The sequence below is a fragment of the Rattus norvegicus genome, chromosome 8, assembly GCF_021556685.1.
Source record: "Rattus norvegicus strain SHRSP/BbbUtx chromosome 8, alternate assembly SHRSP_T2T, whole genome shotgun sequence".
Taxonomy (NCBI): domain Eukaryota; kingdom Metazoa; phylum Chordata; class Mammalia; order Rodentia; family Muridae; genus Rattus; species Rattus norvegicus.
Window position 1 is genome coordinate 86479638 of NC_141541.1, and position 23964 is coordinate 86503601.

At 46.2% G+C, this 23964-nt stretch overlaps 1 protein-coding gene across 3 annotated transcripts in view; it reads left to right on the forward strand.

Annotated features, from left to right (window-relative positions):
* Positions 1-1831: 1831 nt before the first annotated feature.
* Elovl5 (ELOVL fatty acid elongase 5) overlaps positions 1832-23964 on the forward strand; it is a 66935-nt gene continuing 44802 nt past the window's right edge. Inside the window, exon 1 of one of the 3 annotated variants that reach the window (XM_087560328.1) lies at positions 1832-1993. The gene's annotated coding sequence lies outside the window, so the exon portion shown is untranslated. 3 annotated transcript variants of the gene reach the window in all.

A 23964-nucleotide genomic window follows, 5' to 3' on the forward strand; every position in this document is an offset into this window, starting at 1 on the left:
GATCTAGGCCCACTGATAAAAACTAAGAGCAAAGTGCCCCAGTGAGGGATACAACCATATTAAAAATAGAGAAGAAAACCATTATTTAATGGAGAAAATGCAAATTTTTATATTACCACATGAATGCTACTAACTAGCTCAGATCACATATGATAGGTAAGATGGTGGGGGTAGCTTCTCATAGCTCTTGTAGTTCCGACAGCCAAGAATTCAATTCTTATGGTACCCCAAAGACCCATTATTTAGTAAGCCTGGCACTGAATTAGAGGTATGTTTTTATTTGGGGAAAAAAGGTAGTTAAGTAAGGTTCCCACCTTACTTACACAAATTCGGTAATTGTGTGTGTGTGGGGGGCTTGCGTGCGCAGATTTACACTTGAATTCAAAGGTACTAAAATGGGGGTAGCTCCTGCCTGCCTCTGATTGCATATGTAAATTACATATTAGGAACCCTAAGGCTCTGACCTGAGGAAGAGGAGAGTGTGGCCTCACTAATAGTCTTGAGGAGTTAAGAGTCATGGACAGGAGGGACACGGGTGGTGAGTGGAGCCAACACAGGGATCGGTCATGGCACTGCTGAGTTCATGCTTCACCCATTCAGAAAAAAAAAAAAATGGTTAGTGACTACAGGTCACACCCCAGATTACAAAGAATGTAGGCAAATGATGCCCCGAGACCTTGTAAATGCCATTGAGAGGAGATACACGCTAGATTCGATGCATTACTTATCTACAGATCTTAGCAGTCCCTGCTGTGTGAAAGCAACGACAGTACAATGAGCATGGCGAATGCCGGGAAGCCAGGACGCACAGGTGACCATTCACATGCCACTTGAATGACAGTTCATGTATAGACAGACATGCACTTATGGTTAGTGCCCTGCATGTTATTCAGTGAATAGCAACTAATTGTTATTACTACGACAATCTGTGAATGTTCAAATTATCTAATGTGTTTATAGCTTGTATATCCGTATTCCTATGACAGTGGTCTGGGTCCTGGAACATTGTTGGTACACAATAAACATTTTACCATAAATAATTAAATATTTCTACACTGAACGGCTGTTTGGACGTGTTGTGTCAATGGGTGTAAAGCAAAAGGGGCACAACAAAAGGTTCAATTTCTGGCGCTTGAAATGAGAGTTGTATGATACTCAGATGAAGGCCTTGATTTAGCAAACAGCAGCGAAAACTAGTAAGGTTTTTATGTTTGTGCCTGAGTCCTTTTTAAATGTTTAAATTTGCCCAGCTGAAAGACATTACAATACTTCTTCATTACAAGACATAATTTTGTAGAGTAGAAATATCAAAACTCTCAATAGTATGTGATCAACCTATCCAAGTATTACAGTTACAAAGTTCCTAGTGATTTTTGTTGCTTCGATTTGCCCAACAGCAGCCCCACGTAGGTCTTAGACGGTCGCTAAAAACCGTGAAAAGAATCCCCTTTAGAAAGGTGGCGAAGCCCGTTAGGTGGGTGGGCACCTGCCAAAAACGCCACGCCAGACCCTGCCCCCTGGCTGCTGGAAAGAGTTCAGGGCATCCAGAACTTCACTGTGGCTATTGCGCAGACTCTGCGTCCCACGCAGGCTTATTAGGAAGAAGCGAGAAAACTGCCCCGAAACACGTGAACCACGGGGGACCAACCCCGGCCTCCGCTGCACACCACATCGGATTCTGGAATTTACAATCACGAAAGTTCTATCGCCCCAGGATTGGCTCCAAGACCGCATGACATCATAGCGCTTGATCCTGCCTCCGGGCTCGGATTGGCTGGCCGCGCCATTGTGACGTCACGGTCAGCCCACGCCGGGGTTGAAGCTACCGGGCGCCTTCCTCTTGCACCGCGGCTGCTGCTTGCTCGTGTTCCCGCGTCCGCTTGCACATCCTCCTGCTTGCGCGGTCCTGCTGCCGTCCGGTGCTCCTCGTCGCCGCTCACGCCGAGAGGTGAGCCGCCTGCTACAGGAACTTGGCGGATGCCGCGGCACTGGGGTGCGGCCGGGCTGCTGGCGCCGTGAGGTCCGGGTTGGGCGGGGGGCGGCAGGCACCGTGGCCCGGCGAGCGCCGGGCGCGGGCGGAGCAGAGCTCCGCCCGGATGCTGTCGCACCTGTTCGTGGGTGGCAGCCACTTTGGTGCACTGACAGGCGCGGAGATCGCAGGAAGGGATGGCGGCACGCTTGGATCTTCCTCAGAGCTTTCTCCGAGCGACCGTATGGGCAGCCGAGGAGGAGCCCGCGCGGGTCCGTGTTGCACCGGGCATCAGGGCCGCGCGCCGCCCTTTTCCTGCCTTCCACTCCTTTGCTGCTACCAGGGACGCCCGCTAGCCCGCGACCACTCCGGCGGGTATCCGGAGGGTGGAGACGCGGGAGCAGAGCTGCGGGTAACGGCCAGCAGTCTGCCAATCCATAAAGTGAGCTGCTCGGAGTTTTAGGAAAAGTGCCCTTTATTGTTTCCCTGCCAGCAAGCCTTCCCCTTCCCCTATCCTTGGGCTGGAGATAGTAACGCCCAGAGAGAGCGAGTGAGTTCTTTTTAGATGATCTTGAAGCCCTTCGGCACCTTTGAACTTAGCGTCACCGCTCAACATTATGAGTTATGCTCATCTCCAGGCGCCTCGATTGCAAATGTGAAGGATGCATTGGCTGAATTTTCATAAGGGGAGAGGAGGGGGCGATTGAAAGAATGCAAAGCATGACTCATTAGTTGGAGGATACCCAGAGAGAAGTCTGATAAGAAATTGTGGTGAGCGAGGAGCCCTCCCACCAGCCTCGACTGTCTTTCTGTTTTTTAATGTCAGGGCTGGTGGCAGGAAGTGTTTTGTACAGTTGTATGGGAGGGCCAGTGTTGCCTGTTGGTTTTGTAATTTGTTCCTCTAACTCCGTTTGGCAGTTATAACCTGTTGGTTTGTACTTAACGTTGCTTGCAAGTCTCCGGCCACAGCATTTGGGTCAGCATCTGCAGATACAGCTGGCCTTGCGTTAGGTAAATGTGAATGCACTCCTTAGATTTCCACCGGTGGTTGGGCATAAATGCATCGTGTATCTAGTGAGCCCCAGTACTGCCTGGTTTCTCGGCAAAAGCCCTGACCTTGAAAGAAATGCTACTTTCCTTGAGATTTTCTCTTGATGATAACGTCAGTGCCAGGAACTTCTACCGTAGGCCATCTCGTTTTCTATTTTCTTTTTGTCTTCCAGTTTCGAACTGAGGACAGATGGGAGGAATGTTAAATACTTTACACAGAATGTAGGGTAAACTTAAACACGAATGGGAAGCATGGATGTTGCATTTTTCGAGATAGGTAACTCGTAAGTCCAACACTGTTCTTGGTTTTCCTTGTTAGGCAACCAGGTCCCGTGTTACTGATTTATTAGGTGGTTTCAAGAGACTATAAATGAAAGAACCCAACAGGGGGTCGGCTAAGAGGTTTGATAAATGTTTCCTTTTCCTTTCCTGGGATTAACAGTGTTTCTCTTGGCCAGAACCTTAGCCTTTGGATGCCTGTTGTTTGCAGAATTCTTTCCCCCCCAGCAATTCCTCTCTTTCTTAGCCATAATTACTGCTTGAGCTGCTGTTAGGGGTGAAGTACTTTACCTTTGTGCTTTATTTCCAACTTGAAGTGTACACACAAATCAAGGCAAAATGGCTTGCCTTGTCTTCGGGAACTGTGGCAGAGCAGAGCGTGTTTATTGCCTTTTTCTCTGCCACACACTAACCTTCCCTATGTGGTGTGTGTGTGTGTGTGTGTGTGTGTGTGTGTGTGTGTGTGTGTGTGTGTGTGTTTGAAATACATATATATATACATCTTCTATTGTTGCCTGCCAGCCATACCATAGACCACTTCCCCTTAGTTGCATGCATCCTGTTCAGGTCCCGTTCACAAGTCTGCCTCCCCGTTGGTCCTGCTGCAGGCTGTTGAACCCAGAAGTTCACACACGCTTAGCAAACGCTACCATTGAGCTCATTGAACTGTTTTCATGAACTAATGTTGAGAACAGATTTGCTCAGTGCTTCTTTCCACATACCAAGTCCTCTAGGGAGTCTCATTACCCACCTTTTTGTTAAAAAACAAAAAACAAAAAAACAACAACTAAAAACCGGGAACTAGCAGCTGGGTGGTGGTAGCACCTGCCTTTAATCCCAACACTCAAGAGGCAGAGGTAGGCAGGTCCCTATGAGTTCAAAGCCAGCCTGGTCCACAGAGCAAGTTTGAGGACAGCCAGGGCTACCCAGAGAAACCCTGTCTCAGAACACCGAGCCAAACCAAACCTAAGGCCCAGAGATGTTGACTAAACACGGACTCTGTCTCCAGCACTCCAGCTTCTTACCACATCCGCTTGTTGATGGGTTGCTTGTCAAATCACATATATGTATGTCATGTATGTAATTGTGCTATTTGGGTAACTTTAAACATCTAACCATGTGCGTAACCATCTTAAACCATCTAGGATTAGCAGTTTGCTGTCTCAAGTCTGTCTGAAATATGTTCCTTTAGTTACCCTATACCTGATTCGATTGTTTTAAGACAGGGTCTCGTGCAGTCTAGGCTGGCCTCATCTTAAGGGTTTCTGAGGTCAGCCTTCAGTTTCTGATCCTTCTACCTCTCTCTTGAGCACTGGGTAAATAGGTATAGGTTAACACGTCTGGACTGGGCTGGGCAGGGCGTGGACCTAGCTTCAGTATGCTAGGCAAGTAGTCTGCCAATTGAGGTATGTCCCTAATCTGTGATTCATTTTTACTAACTTATGGGCTTTCATTAGCTGGTATGTATTAAATGTGTGTATGGATGGGGTGTTCAGATCCAAAGATGAGTGAAGCAGTCTCTGATTCCAAAGGGCTTCTTGATTTGGCTTACATTTGGAGCCCTTTTGTGCGTACTTCTTTTATACTTTACACCAAAAGAAGAGTCGGAGGTAAATTTCCGACTCTGTGGAACAACTGCCTGTCAGATATTGCAGTGCCTAGTAATGCTGAATTGGTCAGGATGCTTGAGATCCGAGAAGCAAACCCAGTCCTAATAAGCTTACCCTCACACCTTTGTAACGGCCTTGAAAGCAAGACCTTTGCTCCAGTTCACTGCAGTCCTCTGAGATAGATCCTTAGGCTCATTCTGCAAGATGACTCCTAGCAACTATCTGGATTCCCCCTTGAGGTGCTTGGCCCTGAGCCTCGGCCCCTTTAAGCAGTAACTGGCAGAAGGTTCCTATAACTTGGTATTCATCCCACGGGTGGGTTGACTCTTAACCTCACCCAACTGGCTGCGGTACCAGCTGTTAGGGAGGGCTTGCATTAACGCCAGCTGGTTGAGAATAAGAGGAAGTTTGGAGAGTGAACAAGTATGGAGTCGTTGAGCAAGAAGGAAGTGCAGGTGACTGGAACTGGTAGAGAGACCTTAGAAGTATGACTTTAATCTGGCCTTGCCGTAATAACGAAGAACTTATTGAGGTGTATTGTCAGACCCCTAGATCAATTACTTCCTGAGAACTGACCTCAGACCCTATTAATTGATACCAGAGCATTCTCACTTTATAATAACACGCTCAGTTTAGATTCTTCCCCAAGGTCACAACTCATGCAGCCTAGATGTTTCTGGTGCCAGATCCTGTTTTCTGTCCTGTAACAGAATACTACAAGTTGGGTTGGTCGTCACCCCACCCCACCCCCCAAAGGAATACACTGAGTGCTGTGCTTAAGAAATAGGAGTCTGGTTGGTGTGTATAGGGTGGAGGTTTGGAATGTGGAGAGAGCCTGAGAGTAAGGAGAGGTAGCAGTCTGGCTTACTTCACACAGTAGTGCATGTGACAGACTGAAAACACACAGGCCCGGGATGCATGGTTTGAGTAAAGCACACACCTGCTCACTTGGTAACGTTTGAAAAGGCATGGGCGTTTAAGCATTGGTGTGTGGAACTGGCTGCATTGTTACATGCTACCAACATGAGAATTAGCTTTGAGCCCTGGTGTCTGTCTGTCTGTCTCTCCCTTTCTCTCCCTTTAAAAATGAAAGGTTAACATTTCTTAGTTTCAGTTTTGCCAAGAATAAACCCTTTGTTTCTGTCTGGCAGTGGGTAGAGAATGAAAATTGAGCTTTTAGGTCTCGGAAGGGCAGGACACCTGATGGTGGGGATTGCAACGTTGGTAGCAAACTGTTGCTCTTTTTGACTTCTGGAGCTTGGATCTTGACATGTTTTCCTAGGAGATGTTTCAGCCTAGTGAAGGAAACACATCTGACCAAAGTGAGTTTCTGATAGGGCCCTCCCTCCCATCCCCTTACTCCCTCCCATGCCCTGATTTCAACCCATAAACGTTACTGTCACCAAACTTTTTGGTTCCCATTGGCATGTATTTTTCCCCATGGGGACATTTTAGTTGACTTGAGGTCATCCACTTTAAGCATCGCGTGGTCCCTGAGTTTAAAACAGTCCTTCTTGGTGAGTTTTTAGAAGTTTAAATTACAGCATAGAGAACTGACTGCCTTGCAAGCCTGAGGACTTGTTAGCTACTCAGAACCCATAGCTGGGGTAGATGGGGTGGTTGGAAGCTGGGAGCGATGACGTCCATCTGTATTCACAACACTGGGAGACATTGGTAGACAGATTCCTGAAGTCCCTGACCATCCAGACCTGACACCTCAGAATGTTACAGACCGATGACATACCCTGTCGTGTCCCCACCCCCAAAGGACAGTACCTGGGGAATAATGGTGTAACAATGTCCTGGCTTCCACAAGCACACAGGCACACAAATGCACAGAGACCAAAATTCCTACCCTTCCTGTCCCTTCCTCACCTGTTGTGTTTGAAGTTCAGTTGTGATTGTATTCAGGCAGTAAGGGATACCCTAGTACTCCTTATTGCCAGATAGACTTGAGTGCTTTTGGCTTAACATCTTACTTTTTTGAGGTTTAGGGTGTAGCATGTTGTTATTTTTGTAAGATTTTCAGTGTTGATTCTGTCTTGCTTTTTCTAACTAGAACAACCACTTTCTTGAAAACCACTTGTGACTTTTAAGTGTATTTTTAGTTACTATATGAGGCTACAAACCCCGACTCATGTTAGTGATAGTTTCTACTGGTTGATTCCACCGGTACCGTTTCCTTTTCTCCTGGTTAATAGTTATTTCTTGTTACTAACTTCTAGGAAGCCATCTTGAAGGGGCTTCATTGGAACCATGCTGGGGAATTGGCCTCTCAGAGATGTGTTTGAGTTTCTGAAGCCAGGAGTACTGTTCCCCCCTTTGTCTTGGCACAGTAAATGCTGTGACAAAGTGATTGTTTTGAATTCTCCATCCTTAAAGAATATTCTCAGGATACCAAATTCAGTAATTACTCATTTGTTTCTCTGGGGTTTCAGCAGTATGGTGATTCCCCAGGGCTAGTGTTCAAGGCACACCTGCTTCTTTGGAGAAGAAACAAATTAATATTTACAGAGGTTACTGAACCCCAGCCAGCTGTTTTGTTAGTTGATTTGCACAATTGAAAATTAGCATTCACTTCTGACAGAACTTGGGAATGTCTTGGGAATTTAAATGCACTTTAGGATCTGAGAAGCATTTAAAAGAACATCTTATCTGCGTTTAAGTAAGGACAGCTGTGGGATGCATATTAGAGTCAGTGCCTTCTGAGTTAGCAGCCACACACTCATGTAGGCTTCCACACTTACTGAAGGTAAGTTACACGCCACCTCCCCGAGAGCCCAGGTTATGTAGAGAGTTCGATACTAACTATACCCACTTCGAATGGCACTGGATCCATCAGTATTATGTATGAAAGTTAAGCAAGATATTGACTGGTTATTGCAGGGAGAATTCCCCCTGTACAGGATGCCACTGAAGCATTATTTATAACAGCAACAGATTAGAAGATGTCCTACAGCAGAATAAATTGTGCCAGAGCTCGGCAGGGCATACACTGATTGGTGTGTGCTAAATGAGCTGGTTTTTGTTTTTTGTTTTTACCATGAGCCACTTTTGTTAAGTGCTCAGCATAAACTAATTCATTTCCACCTAGCTTACTGGACCTTAGAAGGTGAGAGCCTGAGTTTTACAGAAGAGGTAGGGTTTAGGAATGTCACCTCAGTGTTCAAAGTTTCATGTAAAGCCAGGCAAGTGCAGCAGAGTCCCTGGGCTTTTGCAATGCTCTAACCCCTAAGGCCCAGACACCTGCATGGGTAGCCCAGCTTCAGAAGGCAGAAGAGGCCAGTGGAGTTCATGTCCATCCCATTCCGGGAGGTTGGTGACAACATAAAGACTTTGTTTGACAGTAACTAAGCAGAGCTCTATATGAAGAAGTAGACAGGGAATAGTAACCCTGTGGTCAGGGCTTAAGAGGGACTTTTCATTTCCCACCTTACCTCTTCTTCAGATATTCTGTAGGTAAGGCTTGTCTGTTTGGGCAGTCAGTGTGGTGCTGGTAGAGTGCCTCAGTGGCAGAGCACATGGTTAAGGTTGCCCAAGGCCCTGATTCTGTTCTCAGTACTGAGGGAAAAATGAAAAGAAAAAGAAAAGAGTGCAGACCTAGGACTCTGCTGGTCTAAGAAGCCTGTGTTGAGAAGCCTCATGTCTGGCCTAGGGAAGCCAGAGTTGCTGTCCTGATGGGGACTTGGCCCCATTAGGTTTTCTTTACAAGGTGTAAGGTCTGAGAGGTGTGTGCTACACTGGGTAGGAAAGGCACTCAGATTCCCTAGGGAGCGTCCTCTCCATGCCCTGAGAATGGACATGTAAGTCGTTAGCGTTTTGAGAACACTAGGTCATTCTGCTGCCTGCACTGTTAAGAGCTGGTGTGCTGGGCTGGTGTTTCAGCCGGAGGCACCTTGCTGCCCCTTCAGTTCTCTTGGGATCCCTCCAGCTTCTCAGCACTGAATCTTCTTTCTAGATGAGCATCGAGTCACTAGGTTTGTCTGACAGGACTGAGATGGCTTGAGAGTACTTTTGTTCCTACGGTAAAATCCCAAGTCATATGATGGCTTATATATTAGCAAGGAACCTGATGATAAAACCATCGTGACCCTGGGCCACAATCTGTAGAAGAGATGAATACATGGACACTCTTAAGTTTGCTTTTTGAAGATTACAGCATTGCAACAGGCTTTGAAAAATGCCCTGCACATTTTGGTTCTGCGTGGACTGCAGTCCCCTCCACACACTGGTAATAGTTATAAGGTAGAGATGTTTAGTTGAATTTTAACAAAGAACTGTGTTTTCATATTCCCTGCCTTAGGTTACATAGACTCGAATGGGGACCTTTAAAATCATTTTCTGTTGAGGGGTTGTATAACTCCCTTATGCCTCTCCTCTCTTTTAATTTTAACTTGGACTGTAATACAGCCTTCGTACGCTTTGTACAAATTAGCTTGGAGAACATTAGAATTTATCTTGAATATTCAAGTAATCACATCAGTCGTGAGACTGCAATCAGATAGGAATTTTAAGTAGCTATCCAAAGAAGAAAACACTGCTTAAAAGCCTCGTGAATATTAGTCTCCCAACTCTTTGCAGTTGCAGCCTGTAGGGTTAGCCATTTACAACATGACTGAGGTAGAGCCCAGTCGTCTGAGCCCCAGGCCTCAAAGGCAGCTGTCCCAAGGAGGAGTCTGGAGTTGGCTCGATGCTTGATGGCAGTTGACGGTCTTGCCTGTTATCTCCTGTACCAGTGCACTTCACACCAGAAGGTGGTTGCTCTGAATGGATTGGAGTGTCTCCACTGAGACTTTTTTAAAAATTACTTTATTTATTTTGTCCTCCTTCCCTAAGATCTGTCAGAACCTCCTGAGCCCAGCCTCTAAGGCAGCTGTTAAATAAGACTCTTAAGATCTGTCAGGACCTCCATGTCCCTAGAAAGGCTATGTGAATACTGCAGGGGCTTCATTTTTAAGACAAGAAGTAGTAGAGTTGGGAATGGGCTTAGTGACCCCAAAGGAGGTTGACTGTGACCAGAGAGCATTGAGGCCATCCATCCTTTTCTTCCTCTGCCTCCTCTCCCTTCCACTTTGGTGGTACGAGGAATTGAACCCAGGACTTAAGTCATGTATGTAAGTGCTCTACCACTGAGCCACACGCCCATGTTGTATTCTTTTGTTTGTTTGGATGTTGTTGTTGTTGTTGTTGTTGTTGTTGTTGATGATGATGATGATGACGATGATGATGATGGTGGTGGTGGTGGTGGTGGTGGTGGTGGTGATTTTGACAGAGTCCCATACACAGCCTTCCTAGCCTGGAATTCATTATGTGACTTCCCAGGTACTGAGGTTACAGGCACGGATGTCCTCCGCCCTAGCCCAGACACTTGCTTTTCATCGAGCTGTAGCACAGAAGTGGGAATTCTCATGGTTTTGAGAAATGGGGCTCCGGAATCTAAGACGGAGGTGAACCTTTGCAGACACTGTCACAGTGCATGGCTGATCTGCTGGTGGAATTGCAAAGCTATTCACTCGTTCATTGCTCCTCTCTGCTGTTTATTTCTGGTTCACCTCCTCTGAGCTCCAGGCTGCTAACTTCTGTATCCAAGTCTGTGGGCTGTCACCAAGAATTCTACTGTTGTGCTGCATGGTAAAGGAGCATTAGTCTACACCAGTTTGCCTAAGCCACTATTAAGCTAGAAGCAACCCTCACGTCAGCCACTCTGCCTACCCTGTCAGTCAGCAGCTGTGGCCCACTCAGGCCTGGCCTGGCCCTGACCGCTGCTCAGACGTTCTCTGCACATTGAGTTAGCGACTGCAGCTTCACTCTGTCTCCTCTGTCTCCCTTGTGTTTTGTTGCCCAAGCGGCTTTCTGGCATGCCGATAGGATCATTTCGGTCCAGCCTAAAGGTCTCCTCAGGCCTGTTGTCCTTTGACCCCATGGCCTGAGTGTACCTCTTAGTCTGAATGCTTAAGACTTGTGTTTCCCCCAACCCCCTTGTTCGATTACTCCGGTCTCTGTGTCATGTTTTATTTGAATAGCTCCCTCGTTTACATCTGTATCTCTTCCCACCATTTAAAAAGCCAAGCAGAATGGGAGCTGGAAAGCCAAGGCAAACCTCAGCTTCTCCTTCATTCTTCTGGCTGAATTGGGTGTTCCGACGCCTTGGCTGTTTGGCCTGGCATGCTAACCTCTGTGTGTCTCAGTTTTCTCTGACAAAAATGAAAGTGATCAGTACTTTTCTTCTCATAGTTTCTCAGAATCCTCCTAGGAAGACTCTGTTTCAGAGTCTCTACCTTCCAGCTGTAGTGCAGGCAGGTATCTGGCAAATAGACACAGAAACATCTCTCCATAGTGTCCTTTGGATGGATGTGTGCTTTCCTCTGCACTGGGCTGTGTGAAGCTGACAGGACCCCTGAGAACCCTGAGCTACATGACTCTTCATAGATGAGGAGCCAGCCCGGTCAGGGAACTGGGCCACGTCTCCCGGCCAAGCGAGCATTAGCAGCTCAGACCATTTGCTAGACAGTCATCCCACCCACCTGGGTGACGAGTGCTATTTTAAAGGTGTTGTTTATTTGCATATCACATTGTAAGTTTCAAGGTTGACTAGGCCTGCGATAGAGCAGCCTGATGGCACTATTCCCAAAGAAGTAATAATCAGTGCTGTTGTAAGTACTGAAGGTGTCCATTATTAAAATAACATGGGCTTGCCACTCCTCAGAACCTTATTTTGGTTTGCACCAAGGTGAGGGTGGGCAGAGCTGGGTTAAGTAGCCACAAGGCTACCTGATTCTTCAGTTAAGCATATTCACTCACTGCAGAGCATGGTGCTGCCGTCTGAGGAGCATGGCTCCTAGCTGGGTGTTGGTAGTGACATTCTAAATCCCAGCACTGGGAGGCAGAGGAGGGTGGATCTATTGAGTTGAAGGCCAGCCTGGTTTATAGAGTGAATGGTAGGCTGGCCAGACTGCTGGAGGACAGTGGCAAACTGAACATGTTAACTTGGTGGTGAGGCCTGTGGTAGGATCGTGTAGGGTACAGGGGACAGTCATGAGAACTTCCATCGGATTGGAAAGCCAGGAGGAAGCAGGAAGCAGGCTGGGGGAAAGAGGAAGGAGTCCTGTTGATAGAGAGTCTTGTGAGGAATAACAATCAGGAAACCTGTGGGTGAGGAAGCTATCAGTGTGGGCCCTAGGGCCACTCTGAGGAGTTTGAACAGTTGTTTGGTTTTGATCAGGGAATAATGGTGCAAGACTAGATAGAAGGCAGAGCAGCTCCGCTTGAGAGGGGCTGTGTAAGGTCAGTGGAGGCAGAGTGATAGCTTCAGTCAGACAGTGGCTTTGGTAGAAGCAGATAAGTCTTATCCATAGACGTTAAGGACTAGGAAGGAATTTAGAAATAATCTGGCCTGCTAAACTTGCTGGGGTTTGCAGAGAAATTCAAATAGAGCAATACAAGAAACTTTCTCTAAACTTTTTTTTTTTTTTCGGAGCTGGGGACTGAACTCAGGGCCTGGCGCTTGCTAGGCAAGTGCTCTACCACTGAGCTAAATCCCCAACCCCTTCTCTAAACTACTTTATGTCTCTGTCTGATGTGCTATTTTGGGAGAGTAGGGCGTTATGGACATTGGTATTTTAATTTTCTTTGAACTTTTCTGTGTGTGAGATCTGTGTGTGTGTGTGTGTGTGTGTGTGTGTGTGTGTGTGTGTGTGTGTGTGTATAGTTTTGATCATCTCCCTGAGCACCCTCATTACACCCCTGAGTCCACTTAGTGCCCACAGGATGCGCATGGATGTAGGCCTGTCTACTGAATGGGCACCTTGCCAGTGGCCTCGTCTCTAAAAACAGACTTTCCTTTCCCAGCAGCTATCAACTGCAGCAGCTAGGGGTTGGGCCTCAGGATCTCTCTTCCTCTACTCATGCTGGAACGCTGACTGGCTTGATCTTGTACCGGCAGCCACAGCCATGAGTTCATGAGCACAATGGCCTTATGTCAGGAAAACACCTTTTTATAGCAACCCAGCCTCTGACTCTCAGAATTGTTCTGTTGTTTCTTCACCTGCCATGTTTGCTGAGCCTCTGAGGGAAGGGTGATTTAGATGGCCTGTTTAGGCCTTACAGCGTATAGTCACTCACTCTCTGTTCTTTGATCAGTTGTGGGACTCTGTTTAACCACCACTCTTTACAAAAAGAGACTCCAGTGAGGGCTGAGGACTGCATTAATCACAGTTGGCTGAAAGGGGTACTAAGTACTTGAGCAGGGTCTCAGGCTATTTTATTTTTTTAAAAAAGTGGATTTTTTTAGAAAATATATTTCTTGAGAAAGGGTCACAGGGAGGGTTTCAGAGCTTGATCTCAGGTTGTCATTTTACACCCGGAACTATTCTTTGGCCCTCACTTGGTGTTTTTGAAATTGGGTCTTTCTCTCTAGTCCAGGCTGTCCTGGGATTTGTAGGAGTGAGCCACCACATATAGCTTCTGTGGGGTTTTAGAGAAGTAGATTTGTTCTGGCTTGGACAGTTAGACATAGGGGGTGGGTGGCTTTTGGACTGAATTTCAAGAGCTGAGACCGTCTTGGAGAGAAGAGTAGTGAGGGTCTGCCTTGTAGAGTGCTGCTGTGTGGAGGGCCTACTGTGTGGAGGGCCTGCTGTGTGGAGGGCCTACTGTGTGAGCAGCATGTGAGCCCTTAGTTGTATGATGAGAGTGAAACTGGGTACCTCCAGGAAGTATGAGTCGCTCTCCCTGAAGAGCTGTAGCAGCTCCAGCTGTAGGGCAGCTTCAGTGTTTTCTCAGAGTTGATTGATTTGATTCTGTAATCACCAGGACTGAGGATTCTGCTTTGCATAAATATGTGGCACAAAATGGCAGAAGGTAATGTAGGACTGCTTTGGAAATTTGTGCTAATCCCAGGCTAAAATTCATTCAGTGACTTTGTTTTGTTTGTTTGGTTTTGCTTTATTTTTAATGAAATCCAAGCTTGCAGCTTCAACAGCAGTTTTTAAGACCGAATGTACCTAAACCGTATAATATCAAAATACACTAGTTTGGTACTGCACATGGAGGATGCCAGTAGAAAAATACTAAATGTTGTTCTTTTCCATAAGTAAACCTCTAACGTGTCTCTAAGGGGAGAAGACCGCACAGTAGAAGTGCAGTCTGTGGTGTACAACACTACTGAGTCAGAGCTCTGAGGGCTTCGGTTGGCATTGGTTGAGACCGTAAGGCATGGTGGTGCAGGCAGTGCCGTGCTCGTATGTAAAGGGGCGGGGGCTCAGACAGACGCTCCCGGTTCATTACACATTTGATGTAGAATTAATTTTTGGTCAGAAACCTTTTACTGTTACCAGCTTTTTTCATGATTCCAGTGACCTTTAAGAAGGTTGGTCATAGAAAGACCCTGAGTCTACTTGGTATTCCTCCGTCCCTCACCTGGCTTGACTACAGCATGAGATGTGTGGGGCGGTTGCCATTGTTGTGCGACATGTTTTCACAGTAAATGTTTATAGAATAAGCGGTTGCATATTGTTAGAGCTACCCCCTTCCCTTTCTTCTAGTGTTTAACCTAAATTATTTTTGTAGTAATTTACAGTATAGTAAACACCCTTCCACCCACCCCCAGTCTTTGAACTAATGTTTTATTATTCCTCATTAAAACCAAACCTTTTGGCCAGGCTAAACTAAAAGCAAAAACAGTATCAGGCCCAGAATGCTAACATCTTTATGAGGTCTCTGTGATGATTGCTTTCAGGTACAGCTGAAGACTTCACCAAGCTGGGTCTCAGCACACAGCAGTGCCCCACTGACTCAGCCAGAAAACTGTGACTTCTCTGCCTCCTGCTGCAGCTCCAGCCATTGTCTCTAGGGAGTAGAAGCCTCTGGGTTGGGTTTCACTGAGTGCTCAGTAGCTTGTCTTGCTCAGTTCTGAGACGGCTCACCCCTCTGTCAGCTTGTCCCCTTCTCCATCGCCCGTGACTCTTGAAGGCCGGAAGCATGCACCCACTAAGGTCTGTACCCTGGATGAGCTCCAGTCTTCATTGTAGTTCTGCCACACTGCTTCCTCACTCATTTCTCCAGTTGTGAGCTCAGTTTGTTATCTAGGAGAATGTGTACACTGGCGCATCTATGTCAAGGGCCTTGACTTTTCTGTCTGGGGTTGAGGGGTGGGGTGGGGGGGAGGGAGTCTTCCTCTCTCCCTTGTTTTCCTTCCCTCCCACCTGCAAGGTCTCACTATGTAACCTTGGTGGCTTTCCTGGAACTCTAGACCAGGCTGGCCTTGAACTCACCGAGATCTCCTTGCCCATGTCTTCCAGCTGCTGGGTTTAGTGGTGCCTGGCCTGAGGCTCTCTCATTCTTTACAATCGCTGCTCCTCTATTGAGGAGCCTGCACTCTTACTTCTTGGTGTTTCTGTTGGTTATGCCTTCAGCCCATGCTTAAAACACTGTCTTCCCCGTTTCTGCTACTGTCCAGCCGACCCGAGCTCTCAGCATAGGATGCGACTTCTCCAGGAGTCCTTCCGGTCTCCTGCACCTGACACCCACCTCAATCCAACAGATTGAGTTAGCTCAATACATAGACATCAGGTCCCACAAGAGCAGTGCTGTCCCTACCACAGGACAGCAGACCTCTGACCTCTGTCTCATAAGCCAGATGCAACCTCACTACCATCTAGAGCAGTGACAAATGCTGTGACATTTTAATACAGTTCATGTTGTAGTAACCCTCAACCATAAAACTATTTCATTGTGACTTCATAACTGTGATTCTGCTACTATCATGAATCAGCGTGAATGTCTGATATGCGGGGTATCTACTGTTCAGCACCTCCTACCCCATAGGGGTCGATGCCCACAGGTTGAGACTCACTGATCTAGAGCCAGCCCTTTTACACTGCCTCCAGGCAGGGACACACTGCCTGTTCCTTTCACGGGGACCAGAAATCACTAGGAGAAATACAATTACAGCTTAGCATTTATGGTGAACGTACTGTCTGTAGACACCACATTACCCATGTTCCAGGCCTTTTAGTCTGCGGTGGGCAGGCTTCGTGGCTTTTCCAACAGTCTGTGAAATCTAATGCTTCTGAAGGCTGGCCTCACACACCGTCACTGGTGGGCGTTGCTCATGCTCATCCCTAGCAAATGCTATAAGAACTGTGTCCTTGCTGGTGGAAGGCGCTGACCCTGCTCTGATCCAATATTACCCCCGTGTGTCTCTGCTTTCATCCTGTCTAACTCCATCCAGAGGCTCCTGGGTCACTTGAAGGTTCTCACCGATGACTCCTGCACATGCACATTTTTCTGCCCTTTTAATAATCCTGCCATCTCAGTTCCCTTAAAGGCCTGGGCCTAGACTCTGGGTCAGCTTCCCTAAGCCTGGCAGCAGGAGCTGGGCTGCCTCCCTTTCTACTCAGCCCTTCATAGAAAGACCCTGGTCCTGCGGCCCTTTCCTCTGATGTCCACATCTGAGCCTTCCACTTCAGCTGCTTCAGTGGGCCAGCCAAGGACCCCCCGGGGTCAGGAGCAGAAGCCTGTGTTGCTTAGAAACCAGGCGACATCTGCAGCCTCACTTATGATAACAGTACCCCTAATTTTTTAATTACGAAAGTAAGTAAATGCAATTTAATTAGTAAGTTAAACTGAAGATGGTGGTTCTGTGGCTGTAAGATTGCTGCTTTTGTTCAGGTCAGTGCAGGGTTTTCTCAGAAGCCACTCTGACTCTGTGGTCCCTTCCCTTCTTGGAGTAGCTCAAGGTCACACGTCCTGCCTTCTGGGTTGAGCCTAACCTTACCAGTGAGTTGTGGAGGGAAGCAATCATTGCTTGCTGGTGCATGCTAGAAGGGGAATGGATGCTGCTCCGGCGTTTTCGTGGTTTTAAATTCATGGTGTCTAGAGCCCTTTGATTTTCATAATTAAATTGATGTAGTGATTAAAACTGGTGTTTCCCAAGGAGTAGGAGTGGGAACTGTTTTCCAGCGACTGGAGTGTTTTGGCATTAGAACTTATTTTCTCTGGCACCACGTTGCCTTTCTACCTGTCTGGAGATGGTATTAATAAAGCAGTTGCGCGTGCCACCGTGAAGATCGCTTTAATTGCAATCATCTCTGCTTCTGTTTCATCTCCAGAAAGGGAAATGATTGAAATGAGAGCCAGTCCCCTCTTAGGTGATGAGCCAGAGCTTCTGTTCTCTCTGCAGACAGTGGGTGTCATTTACAGTGATCAGTACCCCCCCCCCCCCGTGAGACAAAGCCCCCCCTCCCCCCCAGTGCTGCAAGCATGGGCTGAGCACAGCCAGGCTGAGGTACGATGCAAGGAGGGCCTCTCTCCACTGCCAATATGTCAGCTGCATTGTTCTGTATAAACTGTCAAGATTTTGTTTTCTATCTTCAGATCATTGTTATCCCTTAGTAAGATCGTACGCCTAGCTCCTAGGCATCACTCTATAATGTTTTCCGAACTAAGAAAGCAAAGAGAAAACGATTGTGTTGAGAAATTCACAGATGTCTGTTCTGAGGCTGTGCCCTGGTAGAAACCTTCGGAGCTGTTATTCATAGCACAAGGGATGTGCCGTGCCCAGCACAGCAGAGTGTGTGCACTCAGATGCAGTGTTTTGCTCTCATGACACTGTAGTCTTGTAAAGGAATACATTCCCAGACTGTGAGAGGCATGCCCAGGGAGATGAAATGTCACTTGCACGTGCCATGTGTTCTGCCCTGACTTTCTAGTCACTCCTGCTTTTCCTTCTCCCCCTCTCTAACTCCCTCCTCTCCCCTCTTGTCCCCATCTCTCTTCCTTCTTTCCCTCACCCTACATTCCCCTTCTTTTGTCTCCCTATGTCTATGCTTAAATTAAGTTGCATACAAAGCAACGAGTTGTAATTTAAGCATTTTCTTTCTTTTTTGTTTCCCCTAAGACAGTGTTTCCTTGTGTAGCCCTTGCTATCTTGGAACTAGCTCAGTAGACCAGGCTGGTCTCAGACTCAGAGAACCACCTGCCTCTTGACTCCTGAGTGCTGGGATTAATGGTGTGCACTACCATCCCTGGCAGTAAAGCATTTTCTTAAGCGTGTGTTATTGTATTGTGCCCTTCCTCATTGTCCTTTGAACGTACTCTTGTTGCAGTATGAGTACATTAGCTAAAGCAGCCTAGCTCAAGGAACTGTTCAAGAGTGTCCTAACCCATCAGAGCCAGTGGTGTTTTGACTAAAAAAGAACTGTCAGATTTTATGCCCACACAGTAATGTGAAAATCAGCTTGTTATTGTTCAATTGATTAGGTTGAATTTTCCTTAGTCCTGTATATGTGCTTGAGTCAGCAGGGAAGTGGTAGTAAGACTCTCTCACAAGTGCCTTTAATTATAACATATTTAAGTCCTATTATTGCTAGCCTTACTTTCAAAATGATTATTTCAGTAAAATTAAAGTATTTGAGTGTTCAGTTTTTAAACTGTGCACTTTTAGCTACTGAAGTCAGGTGTTAAAGCATTATTCTTGGGGCTTAAAGGATGGCTGAACACTTATGATCACACGCTGTTCCTGCAGGGGACTAGAGTTCACTGCCCAGCACCGATGTCAGGTAGCTCACCACCACCTCCAAGGTCAGCTCCAGGGATTTCAAACCCCCTTCAGGCCTCCATAGGCATCTACACATGTACACTCGGGCCCATGTGCTCGCTCTCTCTCTGTCTCTCTGTCTCTCTCTCTCTCTCTCTCTCTCTTCCTCTCTCTCTTCCTCTCTCTCTCACACACACTTAGAAATAATAAACCTAAAAAGAACACTCATTTGGGGGCTGGAGAGATGGCGCAGTGCTCTTCCAGAGGTCCTGAGTTCAAATCCCAACACCCACATGTAGCTCACAACAGCTGAAATTCCAGTTCTAGGAGATCTGGCATCCTCAGATAGACAGACAGACAGACAGACAAAACACCAGTGCACATTGACAAAACAAACCTGAACAACCCTCATTCTTTTTTTGAGTTTTCTTTTGGGGGTAGGGGTGGGAGTGGAGGTGGTGGTGGATATTTAACATTAAGAACTAAATTTTCAATATCATTTGGAAGTAAAGCCTTGGGGTAAGGACTATCACTGTAGATGCTAATAGAGCAGTTGTCAAGCACTTTGTTCATGTACACTTAAAACCTTACTGAGCCTTAGCTTTCGCTTACCCAGATTATACTTATCGATGTTTAACCTGACAGAAATTAACTTAAAATGACTCAAAAATTTAAATTTTAGATATTTTCTCATTACCTGGGAGCATAAACAATCTCTTTGTGGGAAATGTGCTTTATAAAACAGCAGAAAATTAATGCACGCCAGAATGCTTGATTTTTTTTTTTTTTTTCCCATCTCTTATGTGCCTGCCTTAATGAAAGACGCCTGGGATCCTCTCCGTCTGCTGCATTCAGCAGGTTCAGATCTTACAGGCATAGTCTCTGGTGAGTGGGAGATGGGAAAATAACCTTTCAGTATCAGGAAAACAGTTTTTTCTTGTTGAAACCGGTCAGAGGCTAGGGGTGCCGACTGCCCGCTAAGAGTCCCTCTACAAAAGCTCCCCATATTGCATTCTTAAAGAGGATCTTTCTACTTAGCTAATAAACGACTGCTTTTCATTTCTTCTTACAGCAGCTCTTGCCCTCCTTTCTCTCCGACTAAGATTCTAGGTGTGCACCACAGGGTCTGTGTGCACCTCCTTCACATTCGACCTTCACCTGGTGTATGGCAGCGCTGGACTTGATCACATGACTATGTCTGTAGCGTGCCCTACTCGGGTAGGGTAAGATGTACTGTTGCTGTGTTCCAGTACTGGTTGTTGAGGTGTGTGCTGTCTTGTAGAGCTGTAGTAGAAAAAATACGAATCTGAGCAGAAAGGAGCAAGTACGATTAGACTTGGGATGTACGTGCCTTGCAGTGCACTTTTTAAATCCCAGCTCTGGGGACACAGGTAGGTGGATCTCTTGTCAGTTTGAGGCCAGCCAGGGTTAGAGAAACCCTGTTTAAAAAACAAACAAAAAGACTAATGTCATTGTAGCAGTAATCATTTTTTTATAATACTCATTTCTATTTTTGAATATATCTCTTCCCATGGAATATCTTTGCTTTATAATCCTTAGACTTTAAAGTTGGCTGAAAATCACTTAAATATACATAATCTTGATCTCATTTTTATTCAGGCTTGGTGTCATTTACTGTGGATGCTGGAGAGTGCCTTTGTTTTGATCCAAAACTGCTGTAGTGTGTCCCCTTGATCTTGTTCTCTGTAACTGTTTAACCCTTAATTCCCTGGAAGACAAGTCTTGCCAGTCTGCCTGTTTCTGTGCTGAGTCTGCTTCAGTGCAGTGAGTTACTGACTCTAGTTACTGGCCTTTCTGTCAGCTCTGTTTGCACTGTCCAACCTGGTAGTCACCAGCTACATGTTGTCACCAAGACATGAAAAGTGCCTAATGTAACTGAGGAACTGAATGAATTCTTACTTTGACTTTTAATGATTTTTTTCTTTATTTTTGACACAGAGATCTGCCTGCCTTTGTTGTATAACAGACTTTTCCTGGGGAAGATGCCTCCACCACCACCACCTCCTCCTCCTCCTCCCACTCTCTAACACACACACACACACACACACACACACACACACACACTCTCTCTCTCTCTCTCTCTCTTTCTCTCTCTCTCTCTCTCTCTCACACTCACACTCACACTCAAAAAAACCCCACAAAATCTACTACTTAGCCTAGTTAGGGAGGCCAGGACAGACCAAAGTACAGTTACCACCAAAGTCCAACTTGGTGAACCAGTAAGTTTTACTATGATTTCTTACAGGGGCAGAAGAGCTAACAAGCAAAACTAGGAATGTGGAGCACACTGCATAGCCTATAGCTTAACCGGTTGAGTGTACTTTCTAGGCTTGGCTGATCTGAGCCCTTCCAGAAAGCTCACTTATCTCTGCTTATTCAAAGTGGTTGGGCTTGTCCTTTTTTTTTTTTTTTTTCTGGAGCTGGGGACCGAACCCAGGGTCTTGCACATGCTAGGCAAGCGCTCTATACCGCTGAGCTAAATCCCCAACCCCCTGGGCTTGTCTTAAAGTCTCCTTTGGGCTTGGCTTCTGAGAGTGGTCGCTCCTTCTTGGACAGGGAAGGATTAATGAACCCTGTCAGTTTCAGGGACTTCCTTCAGGTTTTGAGTTATTTTCTGTCTTAAGCATTCTTGTAGGAGGGAATGTTTTACTATCGAGAAAATGGCTATATAACACTCCTCCTTACCATCATACCAGCCAAGCCTGTTTTGTTACAGTGGTTGTTTTGTTTTCTAAATGAATTTTAGTAACCAAAGAGTATCTAATTATTTTCATTTCTAAAGTTTTAACAATTATTGTACATATTGTATACTGTAGACATTCAGTACATGCATATAAATATATTGTGATCAAATGGCATTGAGATCCTTCAAATTCTTCTTGTTACTTTAAAGTATAGATAAACTATTGTAAACCACAGCCATTCTGCTGTGCTGCAGAACACTGGAAGCTATTCCCCCCCACCTGACTGTACTTTTGTACCCAGTATCTGATCTGTTTCTGTTCCCTCTACCCTTGCTGCTACCTGAAGGGCTTTGGGGTTGACCTGATGAGAGCACTAGGGAATGAAAATAGAGAATAAAGAAACAGACATACAAGCAGACAGACAGACTCACTCTATCTCTCTCTCTCTCTCTCTGGGATCAGATAGGTCAAACATTCTGATGGAGACCATCGGGAGTTCTGAAACTTACTGTCTCTGGAGGAGACACAGGCTGCTGTCATCCAAGAGGCCTATGGTTTATGCTTTTTGACACACTGTCAACAGCCTTAATAGGACCTGGGGAAGGCCTTGTCATTCTCATGGGTAGCACTGGCCTCCTTGAAATAGCATGTTCATGTCAATCATGTATCCTTAGGAGTTTATCCCCCGCTACCTTCCTACCTTTCTTTTTCTACGAAATCAACATTTGAACTCCCATGAGTGAAAACACGAAGTAGCTGTCTTCTTGCTGTGCCTGACTTGGGTGTGTGTCTTGACTTGTGTATGTGTGCCTGGCTTGTTTATGTGCCCCATTCCACTTGAGTCTCCACCTTGGTGCTTGCGTGCATGCCTGTGTCCTGCTGAGGGTGCAGCCTGTGCCGTCCTATGCATAGAGGGTAAATGCTCCCTGACCAACTGAATCCTCCACACTTGGCACCATTGACTAATGCTTGAATTATTGAACGAAACCCTTGAATAATGCTTGGATAGGACCTTCTGGCTCCTGTGGTGGTTCCGTTTGGATCTTTGAGGAGCTTCGTCCTTGTGGTTTTCCAACAGTGGCAGCATTATCTACACTCCTCGCAGGAGTGTTTTGGGCATTCCTTTTCCTGTCCCCACTAATGCATGCTTTTATCTTTTTAGTCACAACCGTTCTGATTGGCAGGTGGTGATTTCTCAGTTTCCTTGGTGACACCAAGTATTTTTCATGTACTTCTTTGCCACTTCCTTTTGAGAAATGTCTGGTGAGATTGTTTGCTCACTTTTTGAAAGAAGGATTAATAAAAATAATGAATATTTCACAAGTGTGTGTTGTCCTTGCACAGGGGCCTCTCTGACCTCTGTTTTGTCCCAGTGTTGTGGGCGCTGAAGTGAATGTTGCTACTTTTTAACATTGAGAAATCTTGCTTTTGCTGTTGAGTGAGTTCTAGACAGTCCCTCGTGAAGTGTTTTCTTCGGTTTGGCTGGTTGTCCCTAACAACAGCTCTCTGCTTCATCTTTGTCTCCTTCCTGACCTCTGTTTCCTGAAGGCTTACCCTGCTCATGCGTCTGTCAACACAGTTATGTTTTGCTGTCTAGTTTGCTTTATCGCTGAGAATGAAACTGAAGAGACAGGAATGAAAAGCAAGTTTGGTAATATACCTTGAAAATGAGTTTGGATGGACAGTTTAGGGGATGATTTTTCAGGTTGGGTAAGATCATCCCAGCCTTTGGAGAGAGGAAGTAAGGGTAACATGGGAAATGGGATATGAGTGACTTCTCGGAAGGGGAAGAATAACGACAAAAGTAGAGGGATGAAGAGGGACTTTATAAAACAGGTTAGTGATCCCACACTGATGCTGTGCAGAGGAAGAAGAGCAGTATGTTGAGGAGACCCCATACTTGGGAGTTTATTGTATAAAAGCCAGGAAGTAGAAACAACCAGCCCGTCTGTCAGCTGAGTTAGATAAGGAAAACAGGATATACATACATAGTGCAATTCTGTGTTAGCTTCTGTGGAACATGGGTAGAGCTGGAGAGCATTATGCCAGGAGGAGTCAGTCATGCACAGAAAGACAGCCACCACATCCTCCATGTAGACAACGAAGCTAAAAGGTGGATCTCATAGAAGTGCTAGTGGGGTAATCCAGGGCTAGGAAGGGGAGGAGGGAGAGGAATGGAGACAGTGTTCACAGGTGTGATTGTGGGGGTAGGGATAACTTGTCATGCTCTGTGGCACAAAACAGCCGTGGCCAACAACAGTGAAGTATGTAGGGCAGCTACTAGAGACGGCTTTGGGTGTTCTTACAGTGAAGCAGCGCTGTGTCTGAGATGATGTATGGTTACCATGACGATCAGCACGTGTTGTATATACATGTAGACTGTCACACTTGTAAGTGTATAGTCATTCTGTCAAAAGGTTGTCTTAAAATAGACAGTGAGCGGAGAAGGGTGGATTTCTACTGGTTTACATAGTACACGGTTGATGGTTTTGAAGGTTTAGTTCAGTGGGGTTTGGTGTGTGTCGGTGTTGTCTTATTGCAAAGCATTCCTTCTCACAGAGGAGATCTTGTACCTCAGCTCTTCCCCTGTCTCCGCACCACTCGTGACTGCCTCGCTTGCCTCCATGCGGACCTTTGCAGACTGCCTACTGATGCTTTCATCCGCACACGGACAGCGTTTCTGTGGCTCATCTGATGTGTCAGAGTGATGTTTGAGGATAGAGTGCTGTTCATATGGACACTGAGTTTGGCAGAAGTTTGGTTCTGCTGGTCCTTTTTCCTGGGAGTCAGGCTCCACAGGTGGTGTCAGGAGTATTC